Source organism: Ceratosolen solmsi, unplaced genomic scaffold (assembly GCF_000503995.2).
Source record: "Ceratosolen solmsi marchali unplaced genomic scaffold, CerSol_1.0 scaffold25, whole genome shotgun sequence".
In the NCBI taxonomy this organism is placed as follows: Eukaryota; Metazoa; Arthropoda; class Insecta; order Hymenoptera; family Agaonidae; genus Ceratosolen; species Ceratosolen solmsi.
Genome location: NW_011948444.1, coordinates 684,560 through 702,332, shown reverse-complemented (window position 1 = coordinate 702,332; position 17,773 = coordinate 684,560). Strand labels below are relative to the sequence as shown.

The 17,773-nt window shown below is 30.4% G+C and overlaps 1 protein-coding gene across 1 annotated transcript in view; it reads left to right on the top strand.

Moving 5' to 3' along the window:
* The window catches only part of LOC105366013 (dystroglycan), a 165,468-nt gene that overhangs the window by 38,816 nt on the left and 108,879 nt on the right, over positions 1–17,773 (top strand). The gene's annotated exons all lie outside the window — the stretch shown is intronic.

Below are 17,773 nucleotides of genomic sequence, written 5' to 3'. Positions count from 1 at the left end.
GAGGAAGGGGGAGGAGGGGGGGGGGGGGGGGGGGGGGGGGGGGTGAGAGCTGCAATGTAGCACATAGCTTGCGTGTAGTTACGAATGAGAATTAGCTCCTAGTGGGCCTTCAAATCTTTAGTCAGTTTCCGCGGCTGTTGAATTCTCAGCATATAACTATCCGAGACTTTGCTATTTAGAATTGGAGTGAGTTCGGCGTTCCAATCATTGCGAGGCAAAGGCTTTATTTTCGGAACGCACCTCTTGCCCTTTTTTTGGCCCTCTTCGTATTTTCCGTCGCTCCTTCCTTTGCGTTTTGTATTCTCGAACTGGCATTTATTTCCTGTAAAACTGGAACAATGTAAGCCTGGAATGCGTTATACTTTGACGTTACGATCGAAGAAGGATTTTCTAGTGATATTGGTGAATAGTATTCGATTGTTACATTTCAAAGTGAAACTATAGCGTGCCAACATTTTAATTAAATGAGCTTTTAATTCCGTATGTCAGAAACTCAAAAACAATTTATGTATGAGATTTAAAGACATTCGTATTGTTAGCTTTGTCTATGCTGACAATATGAGCTGACATGAAAAGTATAATAATAATAATATATATAATTCCTTTTAATTCATGTATAACATAACAACAACACATAATGTATAACATAACAACGTTGAGAAATATATATTTGTTTATTACTATTTTTTTTCTTTTAATCAGAAGTCAATAATTTTAGTTTTTGACTTTTAACATTATGCATTGCACAAAATTATAAAATAGTTCGTTGAGAATATTGGTTGATTTAATAAATTTTGTTTATGGTACTTCGGAAATGCTAATCATCAATGCGCGACAGTTAAAAATAATATCATAACAATAATTTGTTATAATGCTATCTAATTTCTTATGGATATACTTTATGTAGATTGGTTTCATAAAAATCAGCAATCGATTCACCCTGCACTAGTTTCGTCTGATGAAAATCTTAGAATTAATATGAGATTAGATTAGAATTTAAACAATTACTTTAGGCCTCGTAATGCCTTCAAAAATACCTTCGAGCTTAAATTCTTATTCAACTCATCTAATTTGTCGTTTTTAAACGAAGGAGCCTATTCTTTCCCGTGACACTTCATTATTGTATATATGTATATAAAAAGAAAAAATAGAATAAGAATGGTAAAATTAAGCTAATATATCTTGATCACATTTTAAATGATATAAATTTAAAGTCTCTTTATCGCTTAGGTAGAAAATGAATATTATTGATTATATTATCAAAGTTGAATTTAATGTTACTGGAATAATTTAATAGTTATAAACTATGAGTTATTTTCATTTAATTACCTACACTCTTATGTATATTGAATACAAAAATATATAATTTTAATTTCATAAGATATAAATATTAATTAATTTAATTATCTACTAATCTCCAACTGATCGTATTAACTTTATGTAAGAAATTCAATCAGATTAATAACAAAAATTATTTATATGCTAAGTTGTTCTTATATTTACTTTAAAATATGAATTTCTATTCTCGTGAATATTTGACGAATACAATGCTTTTACATAATACATTAATAAAATTTTTTATTTTCTAGATTAATTTTACATATATTGATCATCGTAATAAAGTTTCATAATTATGTAAATAAAAATATTTTATTGTAAGAAAATTTTTCAACCACTGGAAATTATTAAAAAAAAAAGAAAAAACGGTATATTATTCTAATTGAATGGTTTACAGTTTTATTTTAATTCTTATGAAAATTTGATAAAAATAAATATTAAATCACAACAATGTTCATTTTTATGCCAAGCAAGTCAATAGTTTAAACGCTAAAAGATTGTAGACCTCATTAATACCTTAAATGCTTGAAATTAATATAAAGTATGTACAAGATTATGTGAGATTTATGAACGATATAAAATATTTTCGCTTTCTCATTTTTCAGGAAAAATAATATTTCAAATCCCAAGAGAATATTGCATTTCCGTGTGTGGAATCAATAATGTATAGTTGTGCTGAACCTGGAGAAAGTTTTAATTTTATCCAGAATAATTTTCATCAGATTAAAAAAATTCAATAGACATCCGTTTGTTCAAATTAAATTTCATTAATACATTGTCAATTGTTATCAAAACTTAATATTACTTAATATTAAACTTTTTAAATTTTCAAAAATGTGTTCAATAAATTATGATTGAAATTTTTTTTTCTTTTAACCGCATGAATTAAGGAAAGTACATAGTCGCTAGTTTGAATAAATAACAAATACTTATGAATACGAAACGCAAGGGGGTTTAGAAAGAAATTATATTTAATTTATAACTGTATACGCTAAATACATTTATTGGAAATTGTTTTAACATTTGGTTCAATAATATTGTTATAATCATGGAATTAGGTGTGTCGTCAATTAAAATAATGTATTTATTTGGTTTTATTTATATGTTCTTATATGTTATATGTATTTATATGTTGGTTTTGTTTATATGATCATGTTGCAATCTCGATAAAATAAAAGTCAAATCAGGGTATTTTATATAAAATAATAATTCATATCTTGATTTAATATCCTTAATTTAAGAATCATATTTAAACATTTTCAAGCTTTATTTATTATTAATTCTCATTTTTATGAATAAAATATTAGAAAAGTTTTCTTTTATAATATGATCGATATATCAGTTGTAGATAAATTTTTTCATATCTTTTTAAATTACTTCCCATTCCGTTGCTTTAGATAATCAGAAAGTAAATCTGCAACGATATATTATTCCTGCTTTTTGATTAAGCACTTGGAACATTGGGAGGAGAGCGTATAAGTAAATCTCAGACTCATCAACAATTTAACTTAGCATTCGTGAAACTTTTCTCTTTCTTTTCAACGTTCATTTAATCATAAAGCTCTGAGAAAAAAAGTTCTCAAGAAGAAAAGGCTCACCAAATTAAACTAACACTATTTTATTGGTTTTCGCGTCATGTTCTCAACTTCCACGTGCGTAGTTTCTAACTGAGGAGTGACGTCTTGCTGCCTAGCAAAGCACGAAAGGGAAAGAATGAAATATCTATTAAATAAATAAATCCATTAAATATCTATTAAAGAATGAAATATATAATGAAAGGGAAAGAATGAAAGAATGAAATAGTGAGAAAACGAGGCACTTATACTTGAGGTTGAGCGAGTGCTTACTTCTTATAAGTCCTTTACAGTTTTACAAGACAACCACTAACAAGGTGGTCCTGTTTCATTGCTTATCATCCGCCCGCCCTACCTTATTCGCATTCCCTCTCCTTTTTCCAAATTTATTTACAGGGATATTGTATCCAACTATCTATTGTTCTATCTTATATAAACTCTTTTTTAATGATTTCGTCGAGCGAAACGCAAGATTTATATTCCTGTAGTCAGTATTTTGCTCGTAATATGAGACAAAATACGAAAGCGAGCAGTTGTCCTGTCTTCATCGAGTAAACTTAGACGTTTTCATAAGGATTAAGATTTTTTCTTTGGAGATTTTTTACACGAACAATTGCCTTATTTCACTTATGAAAGTTCCTATCTGTGAAGTATATTTAATACATTCTAGGTATAGGTATTCGAATTAATGTCATAACTGAAAATAGTGCGCTATATAGGTCATATGTTGCGAAAGTAGTGATTTATTCTTTTATTGAATGGATACATCAAATTTAACCATAAGCGTATAATTTAATATAATGTAAGAACTTTAGAACTAATATTTTTGACAATTAAGAAACTGCCATTTTCTTATATTATTCATTTATTGCGGTACTGCGTGCAATAACCTTCGAAGCTATCGCGTCAATAATTATTAACATTTACTTTAAGGATCGAATTAAAATTTTAATCCCCCCTCCTATAAATTATTCAATCTATTATGTGAATTATAAAAGCATTTGCATTATTTTAAATTTTAAACTTCATAAAGTATCATAGAAATGTCATTGAAATTTAATGCAACGTAAATACGATAACTCTGCTAAGATTGACCAAGTTGTATTAAATACACAGTGATTATTAATAGCATTAAAATTCATTCAATTTATTTTTGCAATATTGAATAAAATACTTAATTTAACGCCATAAGGACTTACTATTACCTTTTAACATCAATTGAATTCTAATTTTAAATTTTAATTTTCAATCATTTTGATTTGCCATCTGTGTCACTTAATTAAAAAATACATTATTCACATTTTCTTCTGAAATTTCTACGCGCCATTTTTAACATAAATTTCCAGTACATTTATCGTTACATTTATAATACAAAATTTAATGTTTATCAATACGTGTAACTTCAAGTATCAAGTCTATTAATAAATATCTAATTAATAAAACAGTAATTTTTAACAGTAACATTAAATTTTCTATTCGAATTCACTAAATACTCTTGTAACGGTATTCAAATACCATAGCATACGCGTTTAATCTTAAATATATACGTAAAATTTTATTGTTTCGTTTATGCCTTTTCAAAATTTCATGAGGCAAAAATCGCTTATTTCCACTATGGTTGCGCGAATACATTTATGATCTTCGATCGTGACGTGCGTTTGCATAGTCCCCCGGTGTATAATAGAATTTCAAAGCCCGCGATTGCGCCGAAATTACCAACATCTATCCAATTGCCATAATTGCAACTTCATCCTTCGTATTCGCACAATTGCATTGAGTGAAAATCGACGTTCGATAGGCCAAACTCGATGCAGCATTTACGAGACCAAACTGGAAATCCGGCCAAATTGGTCCTCGAAATAGAGAGAAATATAGAATCGTGTATACATATAGCAAACCATAATATAAGTTGAGAAAAGAAAATCATCCATAGATTTAGAACTTTCGGACAAATGACATTGAAGGATGCAATTTTTTTGTAATCGTAAATATTTTGCATTTCGAGAGATAATGGCAATACATCGAGAGATGTATCCAATTACTTGTTTTATACATTATTAATATCAAATTTAATGTAAATACGCTGTATATATTATAACGAAGGTTTTTATATTATATATATCATGAATTATTATTATTATATTTTTTTTATATTAAGAGCGTGAAAAAAGATTTTTATAATGCAATTAAATCATAAATAGCGAATTTGAAAAAATTTCATACTCCACAGATATCACTTGCATAAGTAGCATTGTTTAGATGGCGAATATGACAATAATCAAGTGCTCTTTTAATTAAATTTTATATATTTTATTACAATTTTCAACGAAGAATCGGCATAGTATAGTTGTTAAAATTTCCTAATGCAAATAATAGGCAAAGTTGTAAAACATACAACAGAAGAAGGATTTTCAAACGAATGCTTTAGTTTCTTCGTTAGTTTATAATATATTCATTTTTTTAATTTATATGTCCTTGACTTTTACCACATGTGTATACTTCGTATACTAGAGGACGTGAAATAAGATGATAAATTTAAATTTAAAGAAGAAATTTCGATCATTATATTAATTGGAAAGTTGAGCTTAAATTATCTCAAAAATTCAGCTAACATTTGTCATTAATTGCGCATTAAACCATTAAAGTATAAAATATTTTTAAGAATTCAAGTTGAGGATTAGTCGCATAGTATGGAACTCTTGTACATTACGTATGTGCATGTTCATAGAGTATAATGTAGCGCCACAAGGGGGCAGTACATGACAAAATGGTTCTTGGGCGGAGCAGCACGTATATCGAGTTGGGACGAGCGATAGAAGAAAATTCCTTGCACATCTACGATTATTTAAATCAATACAAGTCTACGTACATTTGGGTAAAATATAGGTTATTCATCATAAAAACTAAAAATAAAAAAAAATTGATTTCAAAATTTACGCTAGCAATTATTATATAATACTTAATAATTCTATTTATTACAATAGATATTTGTTATGTTTGTCTTCAAATTTTTGGATGTAAGATATAAACCGCCAAAATTCAACATCAAATCTGGCTCTTTCGCCGAAAAAAATTTAGAGCAGCTTGGGAAATCTTTGTATTAATAATCATTTTGAACTGTTCGATTTAACGTGTAAAATGTAAATACTACATTAGCTATAATGAATTATTTTTTCGTTGATCGTCTCATTAAAAAAATATTAAATAGAATGATTAGATAAGAAGAACTAAGTCAGTCACTGTTCTACTGCGGAAATCCCTTGCGTGTACAAAATGACGCTATCGCTTTCTTCGATGTACTACTAGATAATTACGATATTTTGAAAGAACAAAAGTATTTATTTGCTACAATCTTCTTCATCAACTAGCTTTATGTTATGTAGAAATAAGGTGTTTAAAATTCATAATGAGAGCATCATCGTTATTCATAATAGTGTTTATTATTTATGAATTACAAGCATAAATGTAACAAATTCAGTAAGCCGTACGTTGTCGCACTTGGCCTTTTTTTTTTTAATTTTTTAAATTTATTATTTTCAAATATATGTATAATAATTGAAGCATTGATATTATATAAGAGCAAATTTATAATGCATATTATAATGAAGGATAAAAGCTTATTTAATTTTTGCCGATAACTAAGCATTTCCTCAAATATAACGTTAAAAAGTAATTCATCTTAGTTCCTTCGGTTGGTATAATCACGATTCTTAAAGCAAACAGGGTTCTAAAGTTCTTTTAATTAGTAAGAAATTTTTTCCCATAATATATATATATATATATATATATATATATATATATTATGAGAGAGAGAGAGAGAGAGAGAGAGAGAGAAGAACGTGTGTGATATCGATAAAAAATATCTCCCAAGCTTTGGAATGCGAAATTTATGAGGAAAAATTTCGCGAAAAAGTGGACGAGAGAGGCCACGAGCGCGGCGTGGGGGAGGGGAAAGATTAAGTGGTATTGAAAAAAGGGGCGGTATACGTCATGCCACTTAATACATTCGGAATTACGCGAAATGCATCGAGCCAGTGAACAAACTTAATTAAATTTTTTCGCATGGCGAATTAACGGTTTTTTATGACAGAAGAAAGAAATAGAAATTGACTCTGTTATATCTTGTGAAATACGTCTACCGACATATGTCGCTTTAGTTTTCCATGATATGCACAGGTTACTTGAAATGCGTTTGTAAATCAAATCATTTCCCGAGCTTTATATAAATCTCTTTCTTGCAGAACTTTCTCGTCTTAACGGTGACTTTTCTTTTTTTGTTTTTTTTTCTTACTTTAAACAGAATTAAGAGCTTCGGTTCAAATTCTCAAGTAACTGAATCCTGTCATAACTACATTCATTTTTCTTTCATAGGTAATAATATTTGTATGGAATGAAACGTTAAAGCCACCATTCAAATTTATTATGTATTTCCCATAATAGTAGTACTTATTTAATTTATTTTTTTGTTTTTTATTAAAAATATTAATCATGTATTATGGAAAATTTCCGACTGTTTTTAAATAGTCTGTGTTTAGATTTCCATCAATTTTTAAATATATTTTAAATTGCAAATATTTTCAACTTGTTTTTTCCTCTTTTTTTCTTTGTTTCTTTTTCTGTTTGAAGCTATAATGCATGCAATATATTAAATACATATATTATTGTGAAGCATTTAATTGTAGTTAAGAAAATGTGTTCAAGAAAGAGTTGGGATAATATCGCAAGCCCTATCCACTAAGTGTGCCAATTTTTAAATTCTGCTCCACTAATTTATTTTGCTACTGATGCTAGTCATTTACGAAGAAATTATTAATGATTAATGTCTTTAAAAGTTTTGTAACAAATTATCTGTGCAATCGACCAGATTATCAACATATATTTTATTCCATTAAATAAATAGTTTAAATATAGCTGGAGTGATTTGCGTATTCGAAAAAAAAAAAAAGAAACAAATGGAAACAAATGAAAACAAAGGAGAGCTGATGTTGAATGAAATAATACCAAAATATTTTGTCAATATTAGCGTGTATATGTTTATGTAGTATTAGAATTAATTTGATAATAAAAATTTTATATTCTTGAATATTTGTAGGATGTTAAATTTAAGGCCCGAAAAGATATGAAATTGAAGATGAAACTTTCTATAAACACACACACACTAGAGTATAACCCTTCAATCAAAAATAAATTTCTTTAATCATCTCTCATACAATACAACAACAAATTTGACAGTAAATGATATTAATTGGCAAAGCTTTTTTTAGTGTTTGTACGAAAGCGAATGGTACATTATATAAAGAAAGAGAAAAATACTACGCGGCAAACATGCCAGAGTAGTTAGTGAGAAATTGCCGGAATAGGTTGGATAAAGTGTGCGGGCAAATTGGTTTGAGGGGTCATGCAAGATAGACTGCAACCTAATCGTGTATATATATATATATATATATATATATATATATATAATGGTAGAAGGAGGAGCAGGAGGGGGGTTAGTTAAAAGCACACGAATAGAAAAAGAATGAAGAATAATAAGAAACAGGGTTTGCATGTGCGTGGCGGAAACGGCAAATGGGAGAAGCCATCATAAGTAAAAGAAAAAAATAGTAAAGCAAAAAATCGGGCGATGGAAGGATAAGAAGGTAGGAAAATACGCAGCCGTTTTATTATACATGCAGACTGCTTTCGACTATACATACACAAATATTAATGTCCTATCAAAATTTACGAGCAACTCAGCTATTCTCAATGCTTAAAATTCGACTGCATACACATCGTATTTTCTATAATGCTCTGTAAACTTCATAAATTTCAGTCACCACGCTTTGATCCAATATTGCCTCAATTATTGTTAATTTTTTTTAACTATTTTATTATTTTGCATATATATATATATATATATATATATATATATATATATATATATATTATTTAAATGCATTTGGAATCCTGCACACTCGATTGTAGATTAAGGACAAATTACATTCTGAACGAAGAAGCTTAAAAATAATTTTTTTAAATAATTTAAATATGTTACACATTAAGCGAGTACATGTTAGTATCGAATTTAAATGGCATATGAATGAAAAAATTCATTAAAGTACTTTATTATCTGAATTTCTTTAAATTGATAAATTAATAAAAAAAAAAATGATAAATTTCAGCTCAACATTATTTTAAATATTTAGCCATTTTTAAATATTAATATTAACAATAGATCCATTGAAACAATATGAATGAAATAATTTGGAATATAGTTAATTGCGTGCCAAAGTAAAGTGTTAAAACTCAAAGACAATTAAAAATATCGAACAAACGAATAATAAAAAATTGTAATAAAATGTCGAAGACGTTCTGTAGCTAATTAATCAAGTATCGGATTTCTAACAATTGGTAGTAATATCGTCGCGTAATCGCTATTAAAATAAATACTAAATGTTTGAAAAATAAACTGTTGAAATGTTTTTATGTCCCGACAACATCCATAAAATCAATTTTTTGTATACAACCGTCCAGATAAACGTGCAGAGTCACCAAACACATTTTATTATACAATAAAACAAAGCACCACAAAAATGTTCAAATAATAAAATTTCAATATAATAATAAGCTATTGGTTATCCCTGTAATAATGGGGTGCCGCTTCGTACATGTGTCTCTTTCTTTTCTTGGACCTTGTCGTGCAAGCGTACATATTCCTTTCGCATATTGATATATTTAGCTGAAAAATCCATTAGGACCTATCACAAATGCCTCCAAACTCTTGACTATTTCTTCACCCAAATCCTTTGGCATTTATACTCACGTATACAGGAAAAAGTTTATTAATATCTGTCGGTGTATCTAAGCGATGATAAAAAGGCTCGAGGTATAATCTTTGGGTTAGCTACAACTATCAAGTGATTTTCTAGTAGTTGGAGTCTTAAATTTGCTGCAGGGTGAAGGAATTGCGAACGTCCGGAGGGTCGGTCAAGTCGGGGATGAAGAGGAGGTCGGAATGGGAACTATACGACCACAGTGCTACAGCTCGTGTCCCTGAAAGATCTAGTAGTTGGAGTCTTAAATTTGCTGCAGGGTGAAGGAATTGCGAACGTCCGGAGGGTCGGTCAAGTCGGGGATGAAGAGGAGGTCGGAATGGGAACTATACGACCACAGTGCTACAGCTCGTGTCCCTGAAAGAACAGACAGACATACAGAGAGAGAGAGAGAGAGAGAGAGAGAGAGAGAGAGAGAGAGAACATTCTCGCAGGCGACTTAGCCTTTAGCCTCAACTGAATCGTGAACTTGTGTTACTACATCGGAGCCGAGGCACTTTCTATTAGCCACAATGTTTACTGCTCGTTCGGACTCGTCCTAGAACTTCTTCTTTCTCCTCTTTCCTTTTTCTTCTTTAATTTTCACTCTTTCTTTCTTCGCGATGAATCAATGGGAGGACGAAACTGCATGTAGGAACAAAGGATTGTAATTTCATGAAGTGAGCACGGCTTCAAATAAGGAACAAAGTGGAAATATTGTTAGTAACTTGATGTAGTTGAAGGTGACTTGTTTTACGATGTAGACAATTTTAAAACTAATTGTCCACACTAACTCATTAGCGAAAATAATCTTGTTGCACTAACGACTGTTGTGCAAAATGGCAAAAGATTTTATTTCTTACATAAATTTCATCTATCGTGCCATTTATTTTCAATTTTTACCATGTGTCTCAAAATATTTCTTTCAAGAATTTTAATACACCACTGGCTAACTCGATATTTTATTAATATATTGTTTTAATTCAGTCGTTTATTGTTTTTCTATCTTTCATCTTGAATTTCTTTCCAACTTCTAAAATATAAAGTCGAAGATACGAGAAAGGGATAGAAGCAATGGGGAATGGAAAAAATATCATTGAAAAGTAATTGGCTGCAGGTATTAAAGTGATTGGGCGTGCACTAATAGCAATTATTACTTTGATTCCACCTTTTAATTTTTGAATTTATGTGCGTGCATGCGTGCAATAATTAATCTTCATGAAATTGATATGTACGCTGTATGAGATAATGTGTTATTTTTTGTATTAAGCAAGAGTCACCCTACGATTATCGACTGGAAGAATTTCCATAATCCGATTAGTTTCTAAAAGTATTTTTTCAAATGTAAGAAATCAGTGCAAGTGGCGGGATAATAATTATCGGATGTGATCGACATTTAAGCATATAGCTAACAGAGGGGAGAAACGAAGAGGGAGAGGGAAGCGAACGAAGCCCAAGAGCAGGGACGAAGACTCATTTGCTAAAATGCACTAGACTGCGATCCCATGAATCGCTGTAATTTCTTGGTAAGATGCTGGATAAATTATATTTTACGTGTCACTGAACTACCGCAGAGTTGATATAGTTTTGCTCTAGAGGTACGAGTAATTATTTTCACGGGAGACACAATTGGGAAGCGCTTGAGCCGTGCACTTATTCATTAGTTGGAGTAGCGAAAATGTTACTTTAGTCAAACATTAATTCATTTTTATAAGGTAATATTTCATATGAGATTTTATTTAATGAAAAATTGTGTATATTAACTGCATAAAGACTAATCGTTAAGCATAAGTAAATATGTAAATACGATTAAGTACGTATTAATTAATTTTGAATATTAATCAAAGAAAACTATAGATTAGAATTATGTCATTGAATGGATTTTTTTTGTATTAGAAAAATAATATAATACGAAATGGAATTATTTATAAAGTTACAAGGATTTAATGAACGATTTTAATATTTAATTAAAATGATAGAACTAAGAATAATAAGCTAAAGATTTATACTTATATTTGTAATCAAATTAACGAGCCACGTTTTGTGTTGACAGCAATGGTTGATGCCCAGCTCATTAACAAAAACTTTTGCCCCCCCCCCCGTAATGAACGAAGTAGAGAGTGAAATCATTTAATATTTAAAAGAGACGAAGTACAGAAAATCCATTAAATTATAAAAATATCCATCAAATCCATCAAATCCATCGTATGTACGAAGAAAATTCCTAAAATTTTCTTCATTTTTAGATATTACAGCTGAAACTTACTCTCAATAATATTAAGGATAAGTAAATTTAATTGATTTATTAATATTTACAACCAACTGTATCGTCGACATTTTTACGAAATATTTTAAAATAATTTACTAAATTTCGCTTAAGCGTCGTTAATAATGAAATAGTCATTTCAAATTGTTCGTTTCTCTCTTATTCGTTCGCTTATGATATTTTACTCTTAATATAAGATATCTGACTAATTTCTATTAAATTATTGAGTTTTGTAAATTTAAAAAATTTCCTTTTATATCGTAAATTCAGAACATTTTTTTCATCAATTTTCATATTAAAAGAAAATGTAAGATTTTATTATTGAATAGACGAAGATGTATTAGTTTGGTTATGTTCGTAGATAAACTAAGAACAAAGAAGAAAGAATTTTTCCTCGTCTTTCAAGTAATTCTACAATTCTCTTAAATGGAATTTTTTCATTATCCTTAGTTTATCGAGTTCAAACAAGAAATAAGTATTATTTACGATAAACAGACGAGATTTTAAATCAATTCCTACACTCCAATATTGCAAAATATGACACACCAAGTCATAAATTTGTTTCTATCCAGTAAGCACGTGACATCTCGTTCCTACGAGTCTCTATACTCCCGCAAAGCTTTGCCAAATCGAATCTGCCACATGCTTTGCATATACACATACACAATGAAACATATTCTGTGTTAGGTATTTTCAAGGATGACTAGTCGTCACGAGAAGCATCTGACATGTTCTGAGTTTCCTCGATATCAATTCTAATATATATATTTCCATATTCCGTATATCCGTATTTCATTAATTTTGCTTATTTTTTCAATTATCGCGAGTATTTTCCATCAACATTAATTGCGCGAAATTTCGGATTGACAAATTTATTACAAGAGCGATTATTGTGCATAACAGTATATTTTTAAAAACTAAGAATTTTGTGATTCAATTAAATATTTAAGGTACTTTCATTTGTAATTGACCGATCGATCATAATATTGATGAAAATAGAATGAATCATTATGTTTAAGAAGCCGTTAATGTGCAATATTTCCTCTACACATTCCATGATAACCATTACAGCTCTTATAATAATAAATGTTAAACATATTATTTCATCATATTAATAAGAAGAAAATAGAATTTATATGATATTAATAAGAATTGCAATAGAAAAATCTATATTTTACCGATTACTATTATGTTTACGTACATTTTACATATTACTTTCTAACGAATTTATATCTGAACAAAGTATATGATTATTTTTTAATATAATCTCAATTAGTATTACAACATAATGTTTAAAATAAAGGGCTATTAAACTGATATACTAGTTAAGATAAACGTGGACATTAGAAAAGAAGTAGTTTATTAATTGACAAGCTATATCGAATACTTCATTAATTAGATCGTGATATAAATAACAATAAATTAACAATCAGATAAAGAAATATGTTAACATATTGACACGAAATTATTTCATATATAATGAAGTTATAAAATTACGAATAATTATTAGATGCTTGTAAATCATAAAAATTTGGTTGAGCACATCGAATGGGGTGAAAAATAAAAGAAACATCGACTACGAAATTAAAGTAATATGATGAAAATGATAAAATAAAAAATAGTTAGTTATTAGATGATTAGTATTGAATTAGAATAAATAACTTAAGTAACACATGCATATGGGAAATAATATAAAATTTCGAATATTTATGCGCTAATTGTATAAGTTAAACCTACTTACAAGGTAACTGATGGGTCGGAAAATAATTAAGTGTTCATTGTTACGTGCTGCTAGTACATAAATTAGAAGTTTGACGAAACTAGTACATCAAATAATTTTATAGTTAAAAAAAAGTCTACAATTCTATTAAGTGAACTGAAATGTATATTATACCATAGCTCAGTTAGAAGTTAAAGTTTGTTACGTGAATACAAATGTATTTTACTGGCAGTGACTGTAATGCACAAGAATAGAAAATGATTTATTATGAACATTAAGATACGCGATAAGCTAAAACATAATCAGACTTAAATTTTTTATTAAACTCGGCCGTAAGATAAGTTATTCTAAATTACATATAAGTGTTTTTGTTTTGTTTTGTTTTGTTTTGTATTCTATTCTTCGCTTATTATTGATATGAATTTATGTCACATACAGATGACTGTGCAAAGATGGAAAAAAATCTTAATTAAACACACAGGATTTATATTAATAGTAGGAAAATGAATGCGCTTAAAATACAATAAATAAACTTAACATTCGTAAATAAACTAAAGATGGAAAGCAGAAAATTAGAAAATATTTCAAAGGGAAAATTTCTTTAATTGTCCAATGGAGATACTTTATAAGGTCATAAATTACATTCATAATACAATGAATGGATGAGTGCAATAATAAACAAAAGTGCAACATATATTAACGAGTAAATCCGAAGATTATTATAAGTATTTTCAATACTTTACCGATTTATATCAAGGGCATAGAATTTCTACAGCTGTAAGATATTCGCTGTTAAAATAAACTCTACAAGTTTCAATTACATCGATTGAAAATATAAAATGATTTATGAAAAGTGAAAAAAAATGAATTCTCATTTTAAAATTCAACGAAATATTAAAATTCCTTCTCTTTTACACCAGCCAGCCATCCAGCTCCCTGCCCTCCTCTCCAAATCCATTCTCCTACCTATGCAGAGAAACGAACACGGGGAAAAAATGAAACCACTCTCAAAGTCAATTTTCACAAAACTATATAGACTTGCCAGCTTTACTGACTCGAAAGCCAAAAAAGTACTAGCATATTGAGATTCTTTTATCATATTGGCCTCTCATTATGCAAGTTCGAATGAAAATTCTGCTACGCAAATCCACGTATCAACTACAGTCGATATTTTTGAAAAGGTAATTTTTCTACCACCTTCTGTGATATCAATAATATGAGAATAATACCTTTCACCCCCACCCCAAATGAATCGAAGCAGCCTAGATGGGGCGGTCGAGGGATCTTAAAAATTGCACATTTTCGGAGTTTTCCGTACGTCAATTCAAACTCGCTGGCAACTCTCATGTATCTATAATCTTATAACCTGAGTGCGAATGTATTCCACGAGTGTGAATAATGACGTATCGGCACACGAGTTGCCACTCACGCATACCTGGGAAACGTTTCAGCGACTCAGCGACTCAGCGACTCAGCTGACGAGTCGTTCATCAGGGAAAAAAGGGCGAACGGGTGTGTGCGTTCGTATACGCTCGCGCCCACTGCCTACGTCTATGAGTTTATGCGTCAGGTCGCTCTTCCAAGGGTCGTTCCACTCGTTCACTTTTCTGTTTTCTTCATAAACGATCTCTCGTGCGCCGCATTCTTTTTCACGATATTTTCGACACTCATCGATCTTTGCAATTCGATCTTTGCTTTCGATCCTTTGCAACACACTCTTGCATATAACTAACAAATTAAATTTTCTTATTCACATATATGCCTGCCTACACGCAAGCGCACACAAATACAGGTATATTTATATTCAACATTAGTATTAATGGAACAAGCCGTGCTGTGTTATTGTTCTTTGTGTGAGCAACGTAAATCTTGTCCTTCCGGTCAATCGTAACTGTAACTTATATAGGTAGAAAAAGAAAAAGGGGGAAAAAATAAAAGAAAGAAAGAAAACCAATGTGACGGAACTGTCACATTTACGTAAATAGAATAATAAGTAAAAATTAAAAAAATAAAAAGTTCAAGTAAAAGAAAAAAGAATAAAGGTAAGGAAATGTCTATAAACTCAATTATCAACGAATCGATTTTAAAATGAAAATTAAAATAATTTTGATATTTACCTAATTAGCGGGAAAAAAGGGCAATAACGTGGCCAGATAACAATTATCATCAAAACCGAAATTATGTAATAATAAAGTATTGTCGGAATCCTACCTGATCGAGCTACTTACACTTTCGAGTATCGCATAATTCACTAATAAAACAAAATAAAAAAACCAATCATAATATGAAGAAGGGAAAGAAAATCTGTTTGGAGATTGAGATCGAATGTCCTTGGAGCGTGCGACAGTCAGTATCTCCGAGCCATAGTATTATAGCATCTCTGGCTCTTGTCTCTTGGTGAGCCCAACGGGAAGCAACCACTACTGTTGTTGTCTCGCTTTCCTGTTGCCCCCAGGGCTTCTCCCACACAATATCCCATTCTCCGAGGCTCTTTGTCTCCATGCCTTGCACGCGAATCGTGTTGTGCACCCCCCCCCCCAACCCACCCAAGAACTTCCCGTGGACGTCCCTTGGAGTCGTAGGGCCGATGCCCCAGTGCGACGTGCGTCAACAGTCAGCGTCAACACAAGTGCACTCGTGGCGTCGGTTTCGCACGCCTCCCTCCTAAACGCTTTCCCTTCCTCAACATCGACATCTGTTATTATCCTCGTCGTCGATACGAGGCTCGCTAGCCTCAGATCGCTATAAGCAATCAGTTCCAAGACTTTTTTTCTTTCTTTCTTTCCATTTAATAAAGCGAACGATGAAGCCAATGATGGAGGAGCGCGAGCGTGATAATAGCCGCCGAATTAGTAAGGAGTGGGGCGTGCAGTGCAAGTCTCGGTAAGTCAGTGCTATTTTAGCCAAGGCTTATGCATAACAAGAAGCGGCCAATTTTTATATGATACAATTTTTTATAATTTCTCATCCGAAGCATGAGCTTTCGGATTTATTAGCATTGCACTGTTGTCTTGCCGAAACTTTCAAATTACATAAAACATTTATCGCCCTTCTTATAACTAACAGTTCGCGCTCGTCCCGATATGTGCTTTTATCGAAAAATAATTGTCAATATTTGGCAAGGCTGCATCGAGCTGCACCGATATCTTCATATCCTCTTCAAACACTCGATAAATATAAATGTAAATAAATATTGCCGGTGTGAGAAGCATGGATAAATATAAATTGGATTTCTTGAAATGTAACCGCTCCAGTTTATTTCCTTGAAAATACGTTTATTAATTGTGGTTAACCTGGTTTCGAGCACCTGGTAGTGGTGCACCCCCTCACATTACTAAAAGTATGTTTTTAAAGAGACGCGAAGAATATTTCGCTTTAAAAATATAACGCTCGTTTAACTTATATCGCATACCGACGAAAATTAATTTTAGTCTTGCCAGTGAAATGTTGAATAAAATTATCGTTATATAATTAATTGTCAAACTATATGCAACTCGTTGACATTAGTCTCTCGTATAAACTTGTAACTTTTATCACTTTATCAATGATACAATTTTTATAATTATCGTCTTATTTTTTATATTATTAAAAAGAAAATTATTAACATCTTTATGTTTATACGATTTACCTGTACTTTATAATTGGCGCTTTCATTTTCATCGAGTAAAGATAAATAAGATAATTCAACAAGATTCATCAACGTCAAAGATCAAAGCATCGAATAGCTAAGAATTTCTGCAAAAATTATCCCACAACAATATGACTATTACGTTATATAACAAACAGTACAATCGACGCGTGCAATGTAATGTACTTTACGCACAAAAGCAAAAAAGAAAAGAAAAATAAGAGAAAGGGAAATAAAACGATGACGCAAACTATTCATTTAAAGCCGTTAATTAAAGAATTGGTAATCTCCTGTTGCTCCCTAAAAACTTTTTTAAAACCATTTCCACGATTACGCTTAGCCATATCCCTTAAGCGATCCGTTTCCGCCTACATTATGCACAACCACCAAATTATTCAACGAAATTTAATCTTTTTCATATTCACGTACGCAAATACGTTTTTTAAGAAAAGAAAA